At 33.8% G+C, this 22,240-nt stretch overlaps 1 protein-coding gene across 6 annotated transcripts in view; it reads right to left on the bottom strand.

The window, feature by feature from the left end:
- Positions 1-22,240, bottom strand: part of CDH18 (cadherin 18) — a 981,465-nt gene that overhangs the window by 278,546 nt on the left and 680,679 nt on the right. The gene's annotated exons all lie outside the window — the stretch shown is intronic.

The following is a 22,240-nucleotide window of genomic DNA, read 5'->3' on the forward strand; positions in this document are numbered from 1 at the left end:
CCATATTAATATATGATTATATTATTACTATATTAAAATATGTAAAATATATGTAAAATATATTTGTAAATAAATATGTAAAATATATGTTGAATATTAAAATATTATTACTATATTAAAATATTACTATATTAAAATATGTCTTTACAATGGGTTCTTTGGAGTATATCTCTGCAGTATTGAATAATGGAAATATCCTATCCTTTCCATTTCTTTCACTTAAAATGTATAAATAGTAGCAATTAATAGTCAAGATAGTCCTGGGGTAAAGACCTGTGATGCCAGTAAATCACTTCTTATAATGCTCAGTAAAAAAAGACCAGTGCTTCAAAAGTAGATATTAATAAAATATTATATAACAGAATACTTTGGCAGTCACATATTTTTACACAAATGTTGAAAAAGAAAATGCAAATATAATGCAAAAATAGGTTTACATGGATAAATGGGTTCCTGTTGTTTTGTTTCTCTTTCTACACTATGCATATTAAAAGTGATAGATGTTCACAGGTTAAAAAGCAATGTGATTTGGACAGGTTAGTCGTTATAAATTGAGCTCAAATGTACTGCAATGCCAGTACAGATGGTGTCTAAATAATGACCTGAGACAACCGAAGGAAGAATCAAATGGGTTGGTGTGGGCCACCGTCTGCTTATCTAGCACATCCAAAAACCTACAGCATGAAGAATCGGGCATTGTGTTTCAAAGACTTAATGGTCTAAGTAGTTGGCACTATGAGAAGCATTGAGATGAAAGTTCCATTCCTCCTTGATCAAAGTAAAAACAGGTAGAGAATCACCCAGTAAATATAGCTCTAAGTTTTCATGTAGACTAACCTTCGTCTCTTCTGTATTTCTAAAGTAAAGTAGGTATTAGAACTGAAGTTCTTTAAAACACTAGAGATCTTTTATAAAGGATGCTTTAAAAATAATTAAAATTTCTTTTTTTTAAATTTTATTTATTTATTTGACAGAGAGAGATTCAGCGAGAGAGGGAACACACGCAGTGGGAATGGGAGAGGGAGAAACAGGCTTTCCACTGAGCAGGGAGCCCAATGTGGGGCTTGATCCCAGGACCCTAGGATCATGACCTGAGCCAAAGGCAGATGCTTAATGACTGAGCCAACCAGGTGCCCCAAAATATTTAAAATTTCTAAAATTAATTAGAACTTTAGCCAGCTCATGATGAGAAAGAGAGGGTAAAATTCTTCAATACTAGGAATGAAAGAACATAATTTAAGTTTTACAAATAGTAAAAGAATATAAGAGGATATATGAACAACTTTCTTCCAATAAATTCAGCAACTTATGAAATGAACAAATTCCTTGAAGATACAAATTACCAAATTTCACTCAAGTGAACAGGAAATTGAAAGAGTGAACTAAAATTTATTTTCCAACTCATTTCCACTATTATTCTGATACTAAAGTAAGACAAAGATATTAACCATAGAAGTATAAGTAAGTATCATTTGTGGGCACAAATTCTAAAGAATATATCAGAGAATCAAAGTGAGCAATGTCTTAAAAAACTAATACATCGTGACCAAGTTGAGAATATCTCAGGAATGTGATGCAGATATAACATTTGAAAATCAAATGTAATTCAGTGCAACAAGCTAAGAAAAAATATAAATATTTCAATAGACACACATAAGCATTTGCCAAAATCTAACATCCATTTTTGATAAAAATAGTAAAATAGAAACAGAAGGAAACATATTCAACCTGACAAAGGGAATCTATGAAAAATATCATCTACCTTGTGATTATGAAAGATCAATGTTTTCCTCCTAAGATCAGGAACATAACAAAGGTATATGTGATCACCACCTGTATTTAACATTTTATGTAAAATTTTAGACAAGGAAATAAAACAGAAAATACAAATATGATGTCTCTGTATTAGAAAATGATATGTAAACCTGTGTGAATTCACAGATGATCATATTATCTATGATAATATATTGATAATATGTTGATTCTATGATAATATGTTCTTAAAAAAAGAACACTGAATCAACAAACATGCTATTGGAAATTATAAGTCAATTTAGTCAGATGGAAGACTATGAGCTCAAGATACAAAAAAATCATTTTTATCCCTGTAAACAAATAACCAACAAACAAAAATTAAAATCAAAATATATATTTTAAAAACAGTATCAGAGTATAATGTAATTAGGAACAAATTGTTGAAAAAATATGAGATTAGTACATGGCTAAGAGAAATTAAACATGCCCCCCCCAAAAAAAAATAAGGAAAAGAAAATCTTATTATAGAGAAAAAAACCTGAGTAATGGGTCAGAACACTCAATCAATTATGTTTAATCAATTATGTTAACCCATCGGCTTCACATAATTCCATTCAAAATACCAGTAGGATTTTTTTCTGTAAATCAGTAACCTGGTCCTAAGTTTCAAATGATAATGCAAAGAACCAAGAACAGCCAAGATAATATTGAAAAAGAGAGGGAAAAAAAAATGTTGAGGCTTAAGACTAACTTCAAGCTTAGTTTTAGAGTTATAATAATCAAAATAATATGGAATTGCACAAAGATAGACAAATACAGTACCAAAAAATAGTGTCCCCTTAAATAGATCCATACATATGCTAACTGATTTTCAACAAATGTACAAAGGAAATGCAGGGACAAAATGATAATCTTTCTGGAAAATGAAGCAATCGTTATCAACATGCATGTGTAATTAAATAAACTTCCCTCCATAACTCACATACATAAACAAAATAACTCAAATGGACCATAATAATAACAGTGAAACCAACTGTAAAACTTTACAAAATGAATTTTTAAACTTTACAAAAAAATACGTGAAAACATTTGTGATCGTGGGTTAGGCAAAAATTGTTTGATCTAACACACATGTTCCTTGCTTATACATTCAATATATTGAAAAATCGAGCTTTATCCACATTTTTAAAAAATATGTTGTATGGGTGATACTGTTAAAAGGATGAAAAGACAAGTCACATACTGGGCAAAATTCTATACAAATTATATGTATGTATTCATGAAGGAGTTTTTTCCAAAATCTGTAAGAAACTAAATCAATAATAAGAAATTAATCCAATACAATAAGTAAAATATTTGACCAAACAATTTACCAGAGAAGATAAAATACAAGCACAAAGGAAAAAAGTTCAGGATTATTAGTCATTAGGGAAATGCAATTAAAACCACCACAAGGTACCACAAAAAACTTTTACAGTGATTACAAAGGATGAGCACATCAAATATTGGCGAAGGTCTGAGGAATAGTGGGATTCACAGATGTTGCTGGTGGGAATGTTAAGTGGTACAGTTTGCCCATGTCTCAATGATAAACATACAGCTACCATAGATCCAAGGTTGACCCCTGAGGTATTTTTCAAGAGAAAAAAAAGCATGTGTCCATACAAACACATATCTATAAATGTTAATAGCTTTATTTTAATTCAACACGTCGAACAGATCAAGTCTATCTCCATAGGCAGGTGGGTAGATAAACACATTGTGGTATATATATTCTGTGGAAGAGCATTCAGCAAAAGACACAAAATATATATATATATATATATATATATATATATATATATATATGTGCCACAACCTTAATAAATCTCAAAATGGTTATTCTGTTAAGCTAGATAAGACAGAGTACTTACTGCATGATGTCATTTATAAACAAACACTAGGAAATGTACCTTATTTATTCGTAATGGCGGCCAAATAAATGGTTGCCTAGCGATGGAAATAGGCAGATGAGGTTTCCCAGGGGTATGAGGAAACTTTTGGGGTGGTGGATATATTGCTCTCCTTGATTGTGTATAGGTATGACAAATCTTATAAGATCTCATGCTTTAAATGAGTTGATTATATGTCAATTATACCTTGATAAAAAACAAAAGCAACAACAAAAGTGAATATGAAACTCTTCATATTCAAGAATCTGCATAATTTAAACCTTGATAAACATTTATTCATCCACCCATTTAATCATCCATTATTGCTCATTCTTTTATTTACTCATAGATTTAATAATTTACTGATTTTTACTTTTTATTCATTTATTAATTCATTAAAAATATCGTTGTGTGGCTATGGTCATCTATGTTCTGAGCATATGGCATAGAACATAGAGACAAAGTCTAGGTTCACATAAGACATTCATAGTTAAGGATAGATAGTACATAACTAGCAGGTATATTTGAGTAACTGCTCTTCCAGACCTGTAATAAGTAGTATTTAATCATGATTATTGACAGCTATACCCATATAAAACTGTGTATGGATAAACTCTAGTTTTCATCTGTGCCAGTCTTACAACTGGACTCAGGAAACTTTCCACAATGAATCACCTTCTATTAGTGTATACAATCAACTTACAAGTGATTTTGAATGGAAACCCAAAAGACACAGTGGACACTACAAAACACAGAAACAAAATAAAATTTGCCCTGTTCTCTATAAGTCCCTCATGGACTCTATAGCTAATAAGGGCTCATCTTCTCCTACTGGCATCTCATCCCTGGCCACTGAAGTGTGAAGGAACAGCCAGTTCCCTTTCTATTCAAATTCCTCAAAGATCCCTCCTCTTTCCATTGGATCTGAGGCTGCATTTTACTGTCCAGGATGCATACTTAAAAATTTTGTCTCTGCATACACAAAACACGCTCTCACTTGTGGCTAAGGATAAAATAAAACCTACCTATAATACAATAAGTTTAATAATATATTGTCACGGGGCGCCTGGGTGGCTCAGTGGGTTAAAGCCTCTGCCTTGGGCTCAGGTCATGATCTCAGGGTCCTGGAATCGAGCCCCGCATCAGGGCTCTCTGCTCAGCAGGGAGCCTGCTTCCCTTCCTCTCTCTCTGGCTGCCTCTCTGCCTACCTGTGATCTCTCTCTCTGTCAAATAAATAAATAAAATCTTAAAAATATATATATATTGTCACATTTTAACAATTTTATCTTTCTATTAAATTTATTGGTTAGGTACTACATCATTTAAAAAAGGGGACACTGAATCTATGGAGAGTTATCTGAGCCATGTGGGACAGAAAATTGATAGCTAAGGCAGATATGCAAAAAGGATTCTACAACACCAAAATCTATAGTCTTAAATTTTATAGGAAAATATCACTAAATGTAAGTAATGTCTTTTGTTATTGAATGATCAAAACACCAGTGTAAACCTGGTTTTATCTTCCATTTTTTTAATGAGGGAACCTAATATCAGAGAGATTAAGTAACTTGTCTAAGGTCATTGTTTTAGATTCAGAATAAGTTACTGTAACAAGTAGAGGTGAAATAAAATATAAACTTCATCTTTTCTCTCACTGAGGCCAGATGGAAGCAGTCTATTACTAGCAAGGGATCTCGGCCATCTTCAATGACTTCTATGTCTGGGTCCAAGATTTTCATTCTTGCTTTTGCTATGTCACAGCCAAGGGGAAAAAACAAAGTAATAGAGACTGGAAATCTTACATACAGTTTCCTTCTTAAGGTTTGTATGAAAGCAACACATTAAGACTCACACTAACATCCCACATCTCGCCCAAACGTAACGATGGCTATGCATGACTAATGAACGCTGGAGAAGGTATTGAAGCTGACAGACATGTGAGGGGTTGTTTATATCACTAAAATGTACAGCGATAGGACTTAGGGGTACCACTAGCAATTTATTCTTATCATCATAGACCCATAAGTCCAAGATTCATAGCATAGCTTTGAGGGCTTTGTCTAATTTCAAAACCCAAGTTCTTTTCCCCTCACATGACATAGACTAAAAAGTTTAGTCCATTTCTTTCTTCATGACAAGTCAATGTATAGATGCTCCCACATAAGAGTAGGAATTTATGTATTATACATAATGTAAGACCCCAGGAATTCTTGGTAAAGACGTAGGAGGGAACAGTTTTTTTTTGTTGTTGTTTTTTGTTTTTTTTTTTCCTATATAACCTTCTTAGCTTAATGTACCTTTTACTATAACAGTCTTAGCTACTTACCCCTTAGGGTGATAACTGGGCAGTTTAGTCCCATTTAGTGGTCTCCCTCTATAAAGGAACTTTTGGACTGGACCTGGTGTTTGAATGTAAAATTAAGAGGATAGGATTCTGTTTCCTCATTTCTGCCATTTTAACCAGATCACCTGAGATTCCTTTCAACTCCTCTGTTCCCAGCAACAGGGAACCCTTGCCTCGTGTAGTGGATATGTGAATCAGAAATTAGCTGAAGTCATTGATATAATTACCAAGCTAGAATATGAATCAACTGAGAAGGGCACAGGACCACAAATTCCTATAGAGTCACCAAATAGTAGTAGTAATACTCTGCTTCCTAATCAATACATAACTGTGTGTTTTTGTTTTTGTTTTTTTAACTGTCAATCAAGTCACCCATGTCTTCATGGACCACATCCACATTCACAAACACAGAAGGCACTTGTCATTTAACTGAATATCGGTACGGATACCAACACTCATTGGCATATGTCTTAAGCCTAATTGTATAAAACTAATATCTAAGTGTTTGCTAAACAAAAAGTAAAATAAATCCTTATGCCAGTATTTTTCCATGTCACAATTCTCCTATTCCTTTTAAAACAAACTCACTTTCATGAGTTATTTTTATTATTTTATTAATATGTTAAGTTTTGCTATTACTATCTTCTAGATCATTTTTTGCTATATATAATAAAAAACCAAGAAAACAGTTTTATCATGGAAACCCTTTACACTGCTTCTAGACATTTTTCCCCCTTGGTTATCTAATCTATCAAATAGCAGAACATAACAACCTGGTTCATGTTGACTCTTTTTTTCATTTCTGCTTCAATAGCTCCCCTGAAGAGTGAAATGATTTTCCACCACCAACTGCAAGTTCACAAGAGATAAAATTTACCTTTTTTTTCTTACCATTATTGTAATCTCTTCTTCTGATGTTTTCTATATGGTCACAATTTCTAGATTGCTTATAATGACTCCTAAACTAAAATATAGATTAAAATTAATTTTAAGTCACATTTTGTGCTGGCTTTGAGCAGAGGTTTGGTCATGGGAACTGTTATGGCACACAGTAGAGGTGCTTAGACTTCCTAAGGGAGAATAATGCGACCAGTGATCAAATCAGGTCGGCCTAGGAGTTTTCTTATTGAGTAATATAAAATCAAGTTGAGGAAATCAAATATTTAGAATGCTTTCAGAAGGAAAAAAAAAAACCTCAAATAAATGTGTTATTCCATGTCACATGTTAGAAAAATAATTTAAAATTTACATATGGCAGTAAAAATAAATACCATTAACTCCATAGAAGATACTCGGAAATAGAAACATATGTATGAGCTAGAACTTTCTTACAAAATGATGATCATAAAAACTTAAATAACAAAAGGATGGATAATGTAAGTAGTATTCAAGTTCTCTAAAACTGGGCTCTATGTAAATCCAAAGGGATTAAGTATGTTTTAGCTAAATGTTGAATTATTTATCTTTTATTCACATACAATTGAGTTATAGTGAAACTGCTCTAAGATATATTACCTTACAGTGTAAAGAATGATTAATAATTTGACAGCTTTGGGGCGCCTGGGTGGCTCAGTGGGTTAAGGCTCTGTCTTCAGCTCAGGTCATGATCCTGGGGTCATGGGATGGAGCCCTGCATCGGGCTCTCTGCTCAGCGGGGAGCCTGCTTCACGGCCCCCCCTGCCCGCTGCCTGCCTCTCTGCCTACTTGTGATCTCTGTCTGTCAAATTAATAAATTAAAAAATCTTAAAAAAATAATAATTTGACAGCTTCACATATTTTTTCAACATTAAAGTTTCTAGCATACAAATTAAACACTCAAAATAGATGAAGTCCAGAGAGAACTATGGGTGCAAATGGCAAACGTTACAGGAGCAGCTCTCATCTTACATGAAAAACAAGAAGCAGCATTACACTTTCCACATCTGTAATTTTTTGCGGTACTTTTTGTAGTTCTTTGCTACAAAAATCTCTCTCCGTTAACTAGTCAACATGCTCTCATATTTATAATGAATAGATTGTTTTTCTGCAAAGAAAATGTATATTCTAGCTTACAGGTCTATTTTATTTTAATTTTTTAAAAGATTTATTTACTTGAGAGTAAGTGAGTGGGCGGGGGGAAGAAGCAGAGAGAGAGGGAGACAATCCTCCAGCAGACTCCCTGCTGAGTGTGGAGCCCAATGTGGGACTCAGTCTTAGGGCCCTGAAAACATGACCTGAGCAGAAATGCTTGATTTAACGCTTAACTGTCAACAACCCAGGCGCCCCTAGATCTATTTTAAACTTAAGTATTAGACTAGCATGGCACATACTGGTGCAAAAATGAAAACACACCTTTCCATGGAGGTAAGAGAGAATAATAAGTGTGTGCATGTGGCATAATCTAGGTTAGTGGGGTTGTGATGTAGAACACCAAGGAAGAAGCAACACAGCAGGATGACAGTCAAGACTCTAATTCTGGTGGCAGACTTCCTGAATTTTCATGAGGATACTTACACTTCCTTGCCCTGTAATCTGGAATAAGTTACTTAACTTCTCTGTGACTCAGTTTCCCCACTGTAAAATGAAAATGATACCCACTCTCCCTACCTCCTAGCTATGCTGGGGCAAACTCCATTCCTAATGACAAATTATTTTTCTCCTAGTTCTGATAAAAGCTCTTCATGGAGAAGGCAACCTAAACCTTCCTATAACTTTAGGCATTACTCAATTTATCAGGAAAGCATAGGAGGACTAGACTTTTACTTTGCGTTGCCTATAAATGCAGAGGTTATATCTGTATCTGTGAATGTAAAACATAATTCCACTAAATACCTCATGACTCTTGGAAGCAGCTTAGTGTTTGGGGTAGTCTGAGACTTTTGCATAGGATACCTGGCTCAGAAATGCAATATGTGCCCTCAGGGTGGGGCATAAACAGTGAATCTTGGAACACTGAAAAAAATTAATTAAAAAAAAGAGTGCAAAATGTGTTTGATTGAAAGTTCTTTGCTGCTTGCTCTAAGCTGAGCTAACTTCATTTTTGCCTAATAAATATGGGCAAGTCTTGATAGAACCCTTTCAAAAGGTTTTGCTGGCATATGCTTCAGAATCATAAACTAATTTGCTGCACTCCTATATGTGACAGGAAGGGAGGACTCAGCAACGGAATGAATGTGAAATTGAGAGTCTAGCAGGCTTCTTCCACATCCTGGTTCTACTGTTTACTAATAAGGCACACTTAGATGCCAAATTTCTTAACCTCTCTGAAATGAGTTCCATAGCAAGCTTTGGATATGGGAAGAATGGATCATACAGAATAAAATCATAAAAGGCATGAATCAACATTTGCAAAACACATATACTTCTGTCTCATTTCTTAGACCCCAATAAGAGTTGTGTAGTCTTACATCCATGTATTATACTTACATTGGGACAGTAATACAATGTCATTACAAAGAGCACAATTAAATCCTTCCTGAATTCAGAAGACAAGAAAACATTTACTAGAGGAATTTGAAAAATGATTTGAGTTATATGTGACTAATGGGCCTTTTGTGAATTTAATTTATTTATACAGTAACATTTAAATATCCTGTGCTATTTATCAAGTGCCTACTCTTTGCAAAATACAATCTGTGTCCTTTATATATAAAAAACGCATCTCCACAGCTACTATTTTCTTCATTTTACAGATGAGTAAAAATGTATTTCTAGGTTTTGTCCTCTAAAAGTTCATTGATTTATTCATTCAATATTGATTAATAAATTTTAGTCATATGACATGTCTATAACACTGTGTAAGGTTTTAAGCAAATTTTTTTTAAAAGATCATAGCATGTGGTTGCTTAAGATTACAATAATTAAACAGAGGGGAATATATATATACAAAAACTCAATTTTAGAGTGTAAAATTCAATAAAGTATAAGAATATTTCCAAAAGTTATAGTTATTTAAGAAATAAGCCAAGAATTCACCTTACAATGTCTGACAATGGAACTCATAATTATATGACAAATTAAATATTTAGGTAATCATGTGGACTGTAATTGATAGACACTGTAGATTTAATTTTTTTACTCAGCATCACAAATTATGTAGTTGTTAATTTAAATATATATATATATTTTTTTTAATTTTCCCTGACCTAATGGAGATTTATTAGGAAAATATATAAAAACCAAAATGGAAATAACAAAAGGTGGGGGTTTGGGTTTATAAAAAGACAAGGAATGATTCAGTTGGAAACCATTACACCGGTGGACAAAGATGACCATCATGTTTGTCCTGTAACCAGTGCTGTCATAACATGCCCTCCTTTTTCCTTTTGGCTGAGAACAAAATATTCCACCATGGGTGACAGTGAACCAACCTAAAATATATTTTTTAAGATTTTATTTATTTATTTGACAGATGGAGATCATAAGTAAGCAGAGAAGCAGGCAGAGAGAGGACAAAGCAAGCTCCCTGCTGAGCAGAGAGCCCGAGGCGGGGCTCGATCTCAGAACCCTGAGATCATGACCTGAGCCAAAGGCAAAGGCTTAATCCACTGAGCCACCCAGGTGCCCCTAATTTAAAATATTTTATATCTCAGCGTATTATAAGTGCTTGTAATTTAATTGAGGTTAAAGGAGGATTAAATTAGAATTAAACTATTTAAGAGTTAAAGAACAATTTTCACTTGATCAATAAGTTTTGGGGAAATAGATTATATAAAGTCAACAAATGTTGAAGAGCTAAACATCTGGCATATAGCATGTGATGATGATACATTTGTAAATAAATGAGTGTTTTCATCTTGGGAGACAGGGTACTTCCGTATTTGACATGACAGAAGACATAATTTTGTTCATGTGTTTGGAAAACCAAGAGGATAAAATGCAATGTGATATTTCCCTCTCTTATTTGCAGATATAATCCCTGTTCTGTATGTGTGTAGTATATTTTGTTTTTTTTTAACTATTTTAGATCACTCAGAAATATCCTGTATATATATATATATATATATATACATATATATATATATATATATATCCTTAATGACTAAATCGCTTTCTTTAATTTGTATTATTTCTGTCTGCAATTCAGTGAGAAACTACTATTTGCAATTCTATATATGTGCATATACAAATAACTGTATATGTATGTATAATATATGTATATTATATACTTATGCACACATATATTATTATGCATATTATACATTTATATCTAACTTACTTTCATTTATTCAAAATGTGTTCAGCATAAACCATAACATATAAATTTATGTATATTTATATAATGCGTTTAGCTAAATGTTACATATTTTATATAATGTGTTTAGTTAAAATCATCTTAATTTTATATTATGAAATACTCTAGATACACAGAAAGGTATAATTATGTAACTATTCTCTTGAATCCACTGCCCAGTTTTGACATATACAATTTATTACCCCATACCATTTTTAAGGAAAAATTAAAACATTAAGATATAGTTTAATCTTCACATTTAAATTTCCCTAATGTAACTATGTTAAACACTCTCATGAATGGTTTATATTTTTCTATATACATATGTATTTATAAGCAAAATATAGACCTTATTTTTTCCTTGTGGTTGAACATTTTTATTAAAAAGATATCATTCTTGAGGCTTCTGGGCGCCTCAGTTGGTTAAGCATCTGCCTTGGTCCCAGGTGATTATTCCAGGGTCCTGGAATCAAATCCCACATCGGGCTCTCTTAGTGAGGAGTCTGCTTCTCTCTCTCTCTCCAACCCTCTCCATGCTTTTGTTCTTTCTCTCTTTCTTGCTTTCTCTCTCAAATAAATAAAATCTTAAAAAAATATATCATTTTCTATGTGGCTTCTTGTAGCTAGAAATTTCCAGTAAACATTTTCTTTCTGACAATTGGTCATGTTGAAACATGTTAGTCATAATCTTTTTATATTAATTTTGACACGACAGGACTGTTACACAGCATTTCATCATATAAGATTGCCATATTTTGCCTTTGCTCTTTTGCTTTAGATTGTTTCAATTTTTGGCTACTAAAACAACACTCAAACCTATTTGCACATTTAAGCTGTATGCATGTCAGTCTTCCTTGTCAGTGGGTTACTGAACAGAACATTTAATTGTATGAACAACTGGCAAACTGCCCACCAGTGTGATTTCTCAATGTATATTTCTTATTTATAACCTGGCAAAATAGAATTCATTTTTCAGACCTTCGTCCATATTGACTATTTATGGTATGATTCCATGTGAAGTACAAAAACGAATGCCAAGAACTTTAGAGACATTCTGAGTTTATCATCATTTCTCCTCAAGGTTTCTTTTCAGTTTGTATTTAAAACTTTGTGATCATTGTTCTTCTGCCGTATCTTTTCCTTCTTTCAATATCTTTTTTTTCCCCCACCCGCCACGGGAGATTTTTGAACGGCTACATACTAGGTAAGGCTATGAAACTGACAGGTTGAGAACTGAAGATCTCAAGCTCGAATCCAGGTAGCCGAGGCTACTTTCTCTAACTTCTTACAAGGACTCATGATCTAATTCTACACAGCCTCTCTAACCTAATTTTCTATCAGCTCATACTTTCCCAGCCAGAATCCTGCCTTAGGGCTTTTGCGTGTGAGAACACCTGCCATGCTCTCACAATGGATGTACGCACGTGGCCCGCTCTCTCCATCTCCGGTCTTTGTGCGAAGTTCATTTATTAGTGAATTCTTGACTGTTCTGCTCCATAGGCCTGTGATGCTCTCATGCTATAATTATGCATGTTTCCCTCCCTCTCACCCTCAGGGCATTATGTAAAGGTTATTTATCAGTGAATTCTTCCCTGACCATCCTAATAAAACATAGCATCCCTAGCCACAGACTCCCTTCTTCCTCTCTCTCTCAGCTGCTTGTTTCCTCTATACCAATTACCATTATATGTCTCACTACATGTTGCTTTTTAGTTTCTCACCTGTCTTCTGACTGGAATGTATGTTTTGTTAAAGCATCCTGTACCTTGTTTACTGCCAAAATCACAGTAGCAAGAATATTGTCCTGTCATGGAGAATGTGATGAATCCATCTTTGTCAAGTGAAAAAACATCTCTAGCTTTCATGATTGAGTAATCACATATGGTATTTTTCAAGTTGGGGAACAGAAAGTTTACTACCTCATTAGCATCGTGCCACGTTTAATAAATGGCCATAAAAAGCACAAGTTTTTAGAGTCACAGGAATTTATATCAGAACAGGATGACCCAGAGCACTTCAACAAAGCAAACCAAAGATATCGCAGAGACTAAAATAAGCATAAATAAAGAATTAAGAGAATCCTATATTGCCATAAAGAAATGACCCTGCCATAAAGAAATGACCTTGGTAATATGAATACATACTCATATTATGGAAAAGACTGCTACCCCCTCCTTCCTTCTGCAGGCAAAAGCTTCCCAAAACAGTGATCTCAAGTAGTCAGACTTCCTATATGGTCCCTGGCTTGTCCCAGAGTGAATATACCCCAATAGGATGGGGAGGAAAGTCCACAGTCCCTCCTGACCCGACCTCAGAAGTCACAGGGCATCACCCTCACTGTTTCCCATTCGTCATAGTCACTTCCATTTCCCACTAATGGGAAACTGCAGTAAGTCACTGAGGTCCGCTTAGAATCAAGACTGAGTCACTGAGGCCAGTTTAGAATCTTCTCTAAGGAGAAGAACATCAGAGGATTTTCAGACATATTTGAAAACTTCCATAGTCACAGTCTGTATTTCTGAGCACTCCCATGCTCACGCTCACATATGTGTGTGTGTGTGTGCGCGCGCACGTTTTGTTGTTATTGCTGTTTCGCCTATTTATTGTCTGACTCATTACTCCTAAAAGATCTGTGTAGCACAGAGCCAATGGTTCACAATACTGTATTGTACACTTAAAAATTTGCTGAGAGGATGGATATTATATTTAGTGATCTTATCACACACACAGAGAAATAAAGAACAGGGTCTGAAGGAAACTTCTGGAGCTAATGGAAAGGTTTATGAGGTTTATGACATTGATTGTGGTGATGGTTTCATAGGTATCTACTTATCTCCAAATACTGTAAGTTGTATTCATTAAATATATACTGATTTTTTGTATGTCAAGCATATCTCAATAAAATGGTTTTAAAAAGATAATAAATGTATGAGTTGAAGATTTTTATGCCAATACTCAAAAATGAATTGAAAATAAGACCACATATCAAACCTGCTTTTATTTTTTCTCATATTTTATTTTATTTTTTAAAATATTTTATTTATTTATTTGACAGAGAGAGAGGGATCACAAGTAGGCAGAGAGGCAGAAGAGAGATTGGGGGAAGTAGGCTCCCTGCTGAGCAGAGAGTCTGATCTTAGAACCCTGAGATAATGACCTGAGCTGAAGGCAGAGGGTTAACCCAGTGAGCCACCCAGGTGTCCTCAAACCTGCTTTTAAAAGAAATTGAAATAGGGGCGCCTGCGTGGCTCAGTGGGTTAAGCCACTGCCTTCGGCTCAGGTCATGATCTCAGGGTCCTGGGATCGAGTCCCGCATCGGGCTCTCTACTCAGCAGGGAGCCTGCTTCCTTCTCTCTCTGTCTGCCTCTCTGCCTACTTGTGATCTCTCTTTGTCAAATAAATAAATAAAATCTTTAAAAAAAAAAAGAAAAGAAAAGAAAAAGAAATCGAAATAGAGCTTCTCTATGACCCTGCAACTGCACTACTGGGTATTTATCCCAAAGATACAGATGTAGTGAAAAGAAGGGCCATCTGTACCCCAATGTTCACAGCAGCAATGGCCACGGTCACCAAACTGTGAAAAGAACCAAGATGCCCTTCAATGGACGAATGGATAAGGAAGATGTGGTCCATATACACTATGGAATATTATGCCTCCATCAGAAAGGATGAATACCCAGCTTTTGTAGTAACATGGACGGGATTGGAAGAGATTATGCTGAGTGAAATAAGTCAAGCAGAGAGAGTCAATTATATGGTTTCACTTATTTGTGGAGCATAACAAATAGCATGGAGGACATGGGGAGTTAGACAGGAGATGGGAGTTGGGGGAAATTGGAGGTGGAGTTGAACCATGAGAGACTATGGACTCTGAAAAACAATCTGAGGGTTTTGAAGGGGGGAGGGTGGGAGGTTGGGGGAACCAGATAGTGGGTATTAGAGAGGGCACAGATTGCATGGAGCACTGGGTGTGGTGCAAAAACAATGAATACTGTTACGCTGAAAAGAAATTTAAAAAAAAAAAGAAATCGAAATATAACTAATAAAGAGGTTGATTTGGATTCAAAATTCTTACCATCTTGTAAACACCAGACTCAAAGGTTTTCATTGGTGAGTTCTTTCATACTTGTAATGAACAATTAATATTATCATATACAACTTCAAATAAATTGATTGCTTTATCTCCAAATCTGACCAATGTATTATAGATAAATATTCCCTATCAATATTCTTAACAAAAATTCCACATTATATGCAAAGGATAACACATTATGACAGGTAGGTATATCCCAAGAATGGAATGTCAGTTCAGTATCTGAATTTCAATAGACGTAGATACTCCCTTTAAATGAATAAATAATAAAAGTCATAATAATACTCTATTGATGCAGAAAAGCCATTTGAAAAAAAATCAATATACACTCATAATGAAACTGTCAAAAAATTAAAAAGAAGGGGAAATATTTTATCATAAATACGTGTTTCTGCTACAAACATACAGCTAAGCGTAAACTCATTGATAAAAGACTGAATGACTTCTCCTTAAGTAAATGAAAAGGGCAAGATGCTCACTCCGATCCTTTCTATTAAAACTGCACCGAATGACGTAAGAATCCAATCAGAAAATTCTAAAGACCTACAAAGATTTGCCAAAATTAAATACATTTAGTAAATTAACAGAATAAAAATCAATATTTTAAAAGATACATTTCTATGTACCAACAGAACATTAGCAAACCATATTACACAAAATAATACTATTCATAATAGTATAAAGAAAGCCGTATAATTAGAAATAAACTTTATGAAAAACATGCAATACTTCCACACTGTAAACTTCAAAATATTGCTGAGATAAATTAATTACAGAATATCTAAATAAATTAAGCATTATGCCATATTAAAGAATTTGAGTAGTCAACATTTTAGCAATGGTAAAATGTAAATGGTAAAATGTCCTTTCTCTCCAAATATATATAATAGTTACATTTATGTATATGAATCCAAAATCAAATCCCTAATTTTCATATGAAAAGCATGTAGATTGGCCAAAACATTTTGTGAAAAAGAAAGAAATGTATTTGGGGGACCTTGATACCAGGATCACCTGACTTTAAGACTTAAACCAATGGACACCTTGTTGGCTGGCTGAATCAGAAGAGCGTGTGCTTTTTGATCTTGGGGTTAGGAGTTTCAGCCCTACACTGGGTGACTTAAATCACAATAATCAAATATATGTTAATGACGTAGAATAAGAAAGTTAATAAGGAGACACACACATGTATATATGATCACCTAATTTAGACGAAGTCTACAGAAAGCATATTCCTTTAACAAATAGCAGTGGAGAAATTAGGTATCTTCATGGGAAAAAAATAAACACAACCTGATACAAAGATGAATTAAAAAATGGATCCCCATAGACTTAAATAAGAAAGCTGAAATGCCAATCATCTAATAGAAAATACGTAGGCAAATTTTGAGGCTCAGTAAAATTTGCCTGCATATTTTCTATTAGATGGTTGCATTTCATTCATTCATATATGAGAGCGAGAGAGAATTCTGAGACAGGATCAAGAAAAAAACACTACATAAAAAGCATAAATTAAATTTTATCAAACTTAAAAACTTCTATTCAGAAGATGAAAATGCAACCCACATCCTGGGAGAAAATATTTTTAACACATACATCTTGCAAAGATCTTATATCCAGAATATAGAAAGGATTCTTGTAATGCAATAGTGAGACAAACTTCCCAACAAAAGATATGCAAAAGACCTGAACAGACATTTCATGAACAAAGATATATAGACAATATGTACCTGAAATGATGTCAGCAGTAAAATTAAAACCACAATGACATACATCCTCACACATCCTAAAAATAGCAAACATAAAAGAGAGACAATTCCAAGTGAGGATGCCAAACAATAGAAACTGTCACATATTCTCTGGGAATGTGAAATGTACAACACTTTTAGAAAATAGTTTGGCAGTTGGTTATAAAGTTAGACAAATGCTTACCATATGACCTAGAAATTTCAGTTTACCCAAAGGGGGGAAAAATATATGAGCATAAAGATTTATATGCATGATTGTAGCAGATTTTTAAAAAAATTTTTTAAAGATTTTTATTTATTTATTTGACAGGCAGAGAGGCAGGCAGAGAGAGAGGAAGGGAAGCAGGCTCCCTGCTGAGCAGAGAGCCCGATGTGGGGCTCGATCCCAGGACCCTGGGATCATGACCGGAGCCCAAGGCAGAGGCTTTAACCCACTGAGCCACCCAGGCACCCCGCAGAATTTTTTTTTTTTAAGATTTTATTAAGATTTGTTTGAGAGCGAGAGCATGAGCACAAGTGGTGGGGAAGGACAAAGGAAGAAGCCAACTCGGTGCTGAACAGGGGCCACCGGGGGCTGCATCCCAGGACTGAGATCATGAAGTGAACTGAAGGCAGCCACCTGACTGAGCCACTGACGTGCCCCTGGCTGAAGCAGTCTTTATTTATATGAACTGAAAAACGGAACTGACCTAAAAGCTTATCAACAAATGGACTCATAAAAGCCAATATATGTATAAATGGATACAAACAGCAACAAGGATAAAAACCAAAGGTAAACGGAGCAAAGTGATCTGGACACCAAAAAGTACACACAGCATGATTTAATTTACATGAAATGCTAGAATAGGCAGAAAAAACCCTATAGGGATAGATAATATCTGGGGAGGTAAAAATGATCTCCATCAATGCTGACCAACTGAAATATAGTGCAGGCCATAAACGCAATTTAAATTTTTCTATTAGCCACATTTAAAGGTGTAAAAAACAATCAAGATAACTTATTTTAATAATACTATCATTTAACCCATTATATCTCAAATATTATCAACTCTTCCTATAATGAAAATCTAAAAATCAGTGTACTTTTATACACTTTTCAAAATCTGATACACATTTTATAATACAAAATATCTCAATTTAAATATAATACTTTATCTGTTGAATCAATACTTTGTCTGTTCAGTAGATACTTGTGACTATAGTATTGAGCAATGCATTTCCATACCTTTATTGAGGGAGTGGATCCTAGACTGCAAATATCATTAAAAGTAATTTACTTGTATTACTAAATGTGTGAATATTATTAAATATTATTATATTTAAACCATATATACCAATCATCAATAAGTGAATAAAGTACTGGATATTATTGAAAGATGAGAAAGGAAATTGTCTAATATATATATATGATATATACATATATATATATGAAAAAATTTAAACTATAATGAAGATGAAATCTTCATTCAGGGAAGAAAAAAGATGATGTAATTGAAAAAAGATACAAAAATGAGAGTTCCTTTCTTGGGAAAAATAAACTTAAATCCCTTTACACAATGCTCACAATGAATTCCACTGTATTAAAACTTTAAATACAAAATATTAAAAAGCTAGAAGAAATACTGGTTTGGAATTGGTCTTTTAAGTGTAATTTGTAGTCTTTAAAGAAAACAGCAGAGGAAAAGATTTATTTGAACCCAAATTATTAATATATTTTCATATCAATAAAAACAAATGTTACTAAAAGAGTAAAAAAAAAAGGTAAAAATGTAAAATTTTGGTAGATGTAAATGATAGGTTTATTTTATATATATTTAGTAATTTGAAAAGGAAAAATAGACATGTGAGCCTACAGAAAAGTGATAGACAATTCAGGAAGAATAAATGTAAATAAGTTTGGGGGATATAATGTACAATATGGTGGCTACAGGTAATAAGGCTATCTTGTAAATCTGAAAGTTGCTCAGTGAGTCAGTAGATCTTAAAAGTTTTCACCACAAGTAAAATATTTGTAACTATGAGGTGATTGATGTTAACTAGACTTCTAATCACTACACAATAGATACAGATATTAAATCATGTTGTATACCTGAAACTAATATGTTATATCTCAATAAATATATAGGTATATTATATATTTTATATTATAGATTATATATTATATATATATATATATATAGAGAGAGAGAGAGAGAGAGAGAGAGAGAGAGAGAAGCAGGAAATAAAGAAAAACAAAATGCATTCCATTTTGTATTTGGTGTTCATACCTGAGCCCATATTAAACGTATATATGTTTGGCAATAGGAATGAAAAGCCATCAAATTAAGCATAGCTTCTGTGCCAGCAATTTTACTTTAACAATATCATTTAAAGAATTGTTGAACAGAAATATGCTTGCCTCCCCTCTAGGACACAATGTTCTTTTTTAATCTTTTTTTGTTATTTTGGAAATAACCATATATATCTCCACTGTTTCATTCACTACAGTGAATTAAAACTGGTCCCTGACATAACTGGGATCCCTTTCTGTTGTGTGGCTTGTTCTTTGTCTGTAAACAGCTTCAAGTTCTTGGAGTCACTGTCCTCTCACTGTACTATATTGATTCCTATCACTCTTTTACTAATTTAATAAAAAGCAATAACTACACTTTCTGTGATCCAAAGGTTCTATTTTTTTTGTCTTTGTTTTTGAACCAAAAGCTTGTAAGTAGTTTTTCTGCAGGCAGCCATGTAATCTTTTCAACACTATTAAGAGATTGATATCACTACACATTATAGAGATAAATTAACATGAGCCAAAAATTAAGGAACATATCCAAGGTCATATAGCTAGCTAATAATTCATGTGTTGAAGATACGACTCCTGAATCTGCACTTTTAAAATCACTGACACTTGTCTGAAGGTCATAATACATTCCTTGCCATATAAGAAGTGTCAAGTGAATAAATAAATAAGCCAAAGGGGGGTACAATGTTGTTGTACATGAGATTCACAGCCATATTCTATATAACAATGAATCACTGAAAACAAAGTGTTGACTAATAGGTAACCATTTAAATGATAAATTATGGGATATCTGAAAATGGAACATTATCTTGAATGGAAGATGATAATCACTCAAAATATTTATTGATAGAAAGATTATGATGTAAGTTTTTGAATATTAAAGAAAACTCTAGAAATAATTTGGGCAGGAATGATTCAATTTTTCAACATAAATATAATATAGGCACAGTCAAAGCTCTACAGTGGCCTAAAAATGTTAATGGAAAATATTTTTAATACATTACAAATGGTGATTTAGCTCTTTTTACTTTTTTTCCTGCATTTTTCAATGTTCCTACAACAATTCATTACTTGTGAAATAAAAACAAAACAATATATCAATAGTCTTTATATCAAAATATGCCATAACTGACATAATTCTTACATAGATACTGTTATTTTTTCTCTTTTTCTTAAGATTTTATTTATTTATTTCATGGAGAGAGACTTCTGTGAGAGGTAGAAGGAGAATGTAGGACTAGATCCTGGAACTCTGGGATCATGACCTGAGCCAAAGACAGAGGCTTAATGAACTGAGCTATCCAGGCACCCCTGTGTCGTTTGTTTGTTTTTCTTTGTTTGTTGGTTTCCAGTAAATTTCAGGAACTCAGCAATAATGGATATTCCATTCTGTGTTTGTATTTCAAAAAGCAGGATAAAATCCAAGGAAACCTGTGTTGGGCACTTGGCACATACACAAACAGAGTATTGCTCTCATCAAAACGTTAGGAACAAGAATAAACTCAGGAGAGAAAATTTTAAGCACTCACAGATTGTAAAAATAGTGCATATTTTTGGTTTGGTTTGGTTTGGTTTTTCAGGTTGCATAAACAACAAAAATGCTAAGAAAAGAATCTTGAGGCCACAGCTTTCTCTCCATGGCACACTTTTAAGACTATATTAGACTAGTATAATCAATTAAAGAAAATAAAAAGAAAGTCAATGAAGAACACTAAAAATAATGTAAACAGCCCTCCATTATTCTAAATGAAGATGGCCCTGCTGTGTCACCACTGATGGAAAATGTCAACATGACAGACTTCTTAGTCTGCACTGAGTGTTATTTGTAGTACCCCATATGGCCATAGAATACATTAGTTTACTTTGTATTTGATTTTTGAGGAATAGAGTAATTGTTTCACCTACATTTTATGAAGCAAATCTATTAAAGTGAAAGTAATACTTTCTGGTTTGCTAATAAGGTTTGGGGTTACTATCCAAATGCCAGCATTCAGCCCCAAAAGCTATTGACCTGCATCTCTTACCAGTCCCTTTAGATAAATACTTTCACCCTAAAAATTAAAGTAAAGTGCAGGTAAGTAGATAGTTCAGTCTAGGTTCCTAGCAGTTCTAAACATCCCTCCCCTAGTACTCCTGACATCACACACTTGAACTCAGACTCTTCCAGAGCTCACTTGCACTCCACAAAGATACTTAGCATGACATATAACCATACTCTGCCCACTGGATTTATTAGTCAAGGCAGAGCTACAACGAACCTTAAAATCTCCGCGGATTACCATGGGAGATGTATACTTCCCACTTACAGAGAATCCAGCCTCTGTATGGCTGGAAAGAAGTGGGGGGTTGATTCTAGTCCAGTAAGTGATAAAATGTATTGCTCTTTAAACAACCTTAATCTAAGAAAATATTCCAGGGATACTTCCATAATTTCACTTAGCTGTGAAACTCATGTTATTCGTATTCCATAATTTATATTCATCCAGACTTAAACTTCGCATCTTCACTTATGAGATTCATCTTACCTGTTGCTTTGGCTTTAAAATAATGGGCTTTATATCAGGTTATATATTCGTGCTTTGTCATTGATAAGCCTGATGTCCAGTACGCAAGTGATATAAGACATAGGGTCTTGGGTAATCAAAATATCAACACCATCCAATGGAATAAAGAGGGGATTCTATATTCTTATTGCAGCAACAACTACGACTTCCATTATATTTTAGTCATGATCTGAAACAGTGACTTGTGGTTAATGGAGAAATTTGAACTCTTCGAATTGATTTTAAAATATATTTATATCTCAGCATTCACTACGGCCTGTCCCTCCTGTTTCCCTAAGATGGGATTTTTTTTCCTAAACTGGGATT

The sequence above is a fragment of the Mustela lutreola genome, chromosome 5, assembly GCF_030435805.1.
Source record: "Mustela lutreola isolate mMusLut2 chromosome 5, mMusLut2.pri, whole genome shotgun sequence".
Taxonomy (NCBI): domain Eukaryota; kingdom Metazoa; phylum Chordata; class Mammalia; order Carnivora; family Mustelidae; genus Mustela; species Mustela lutreola.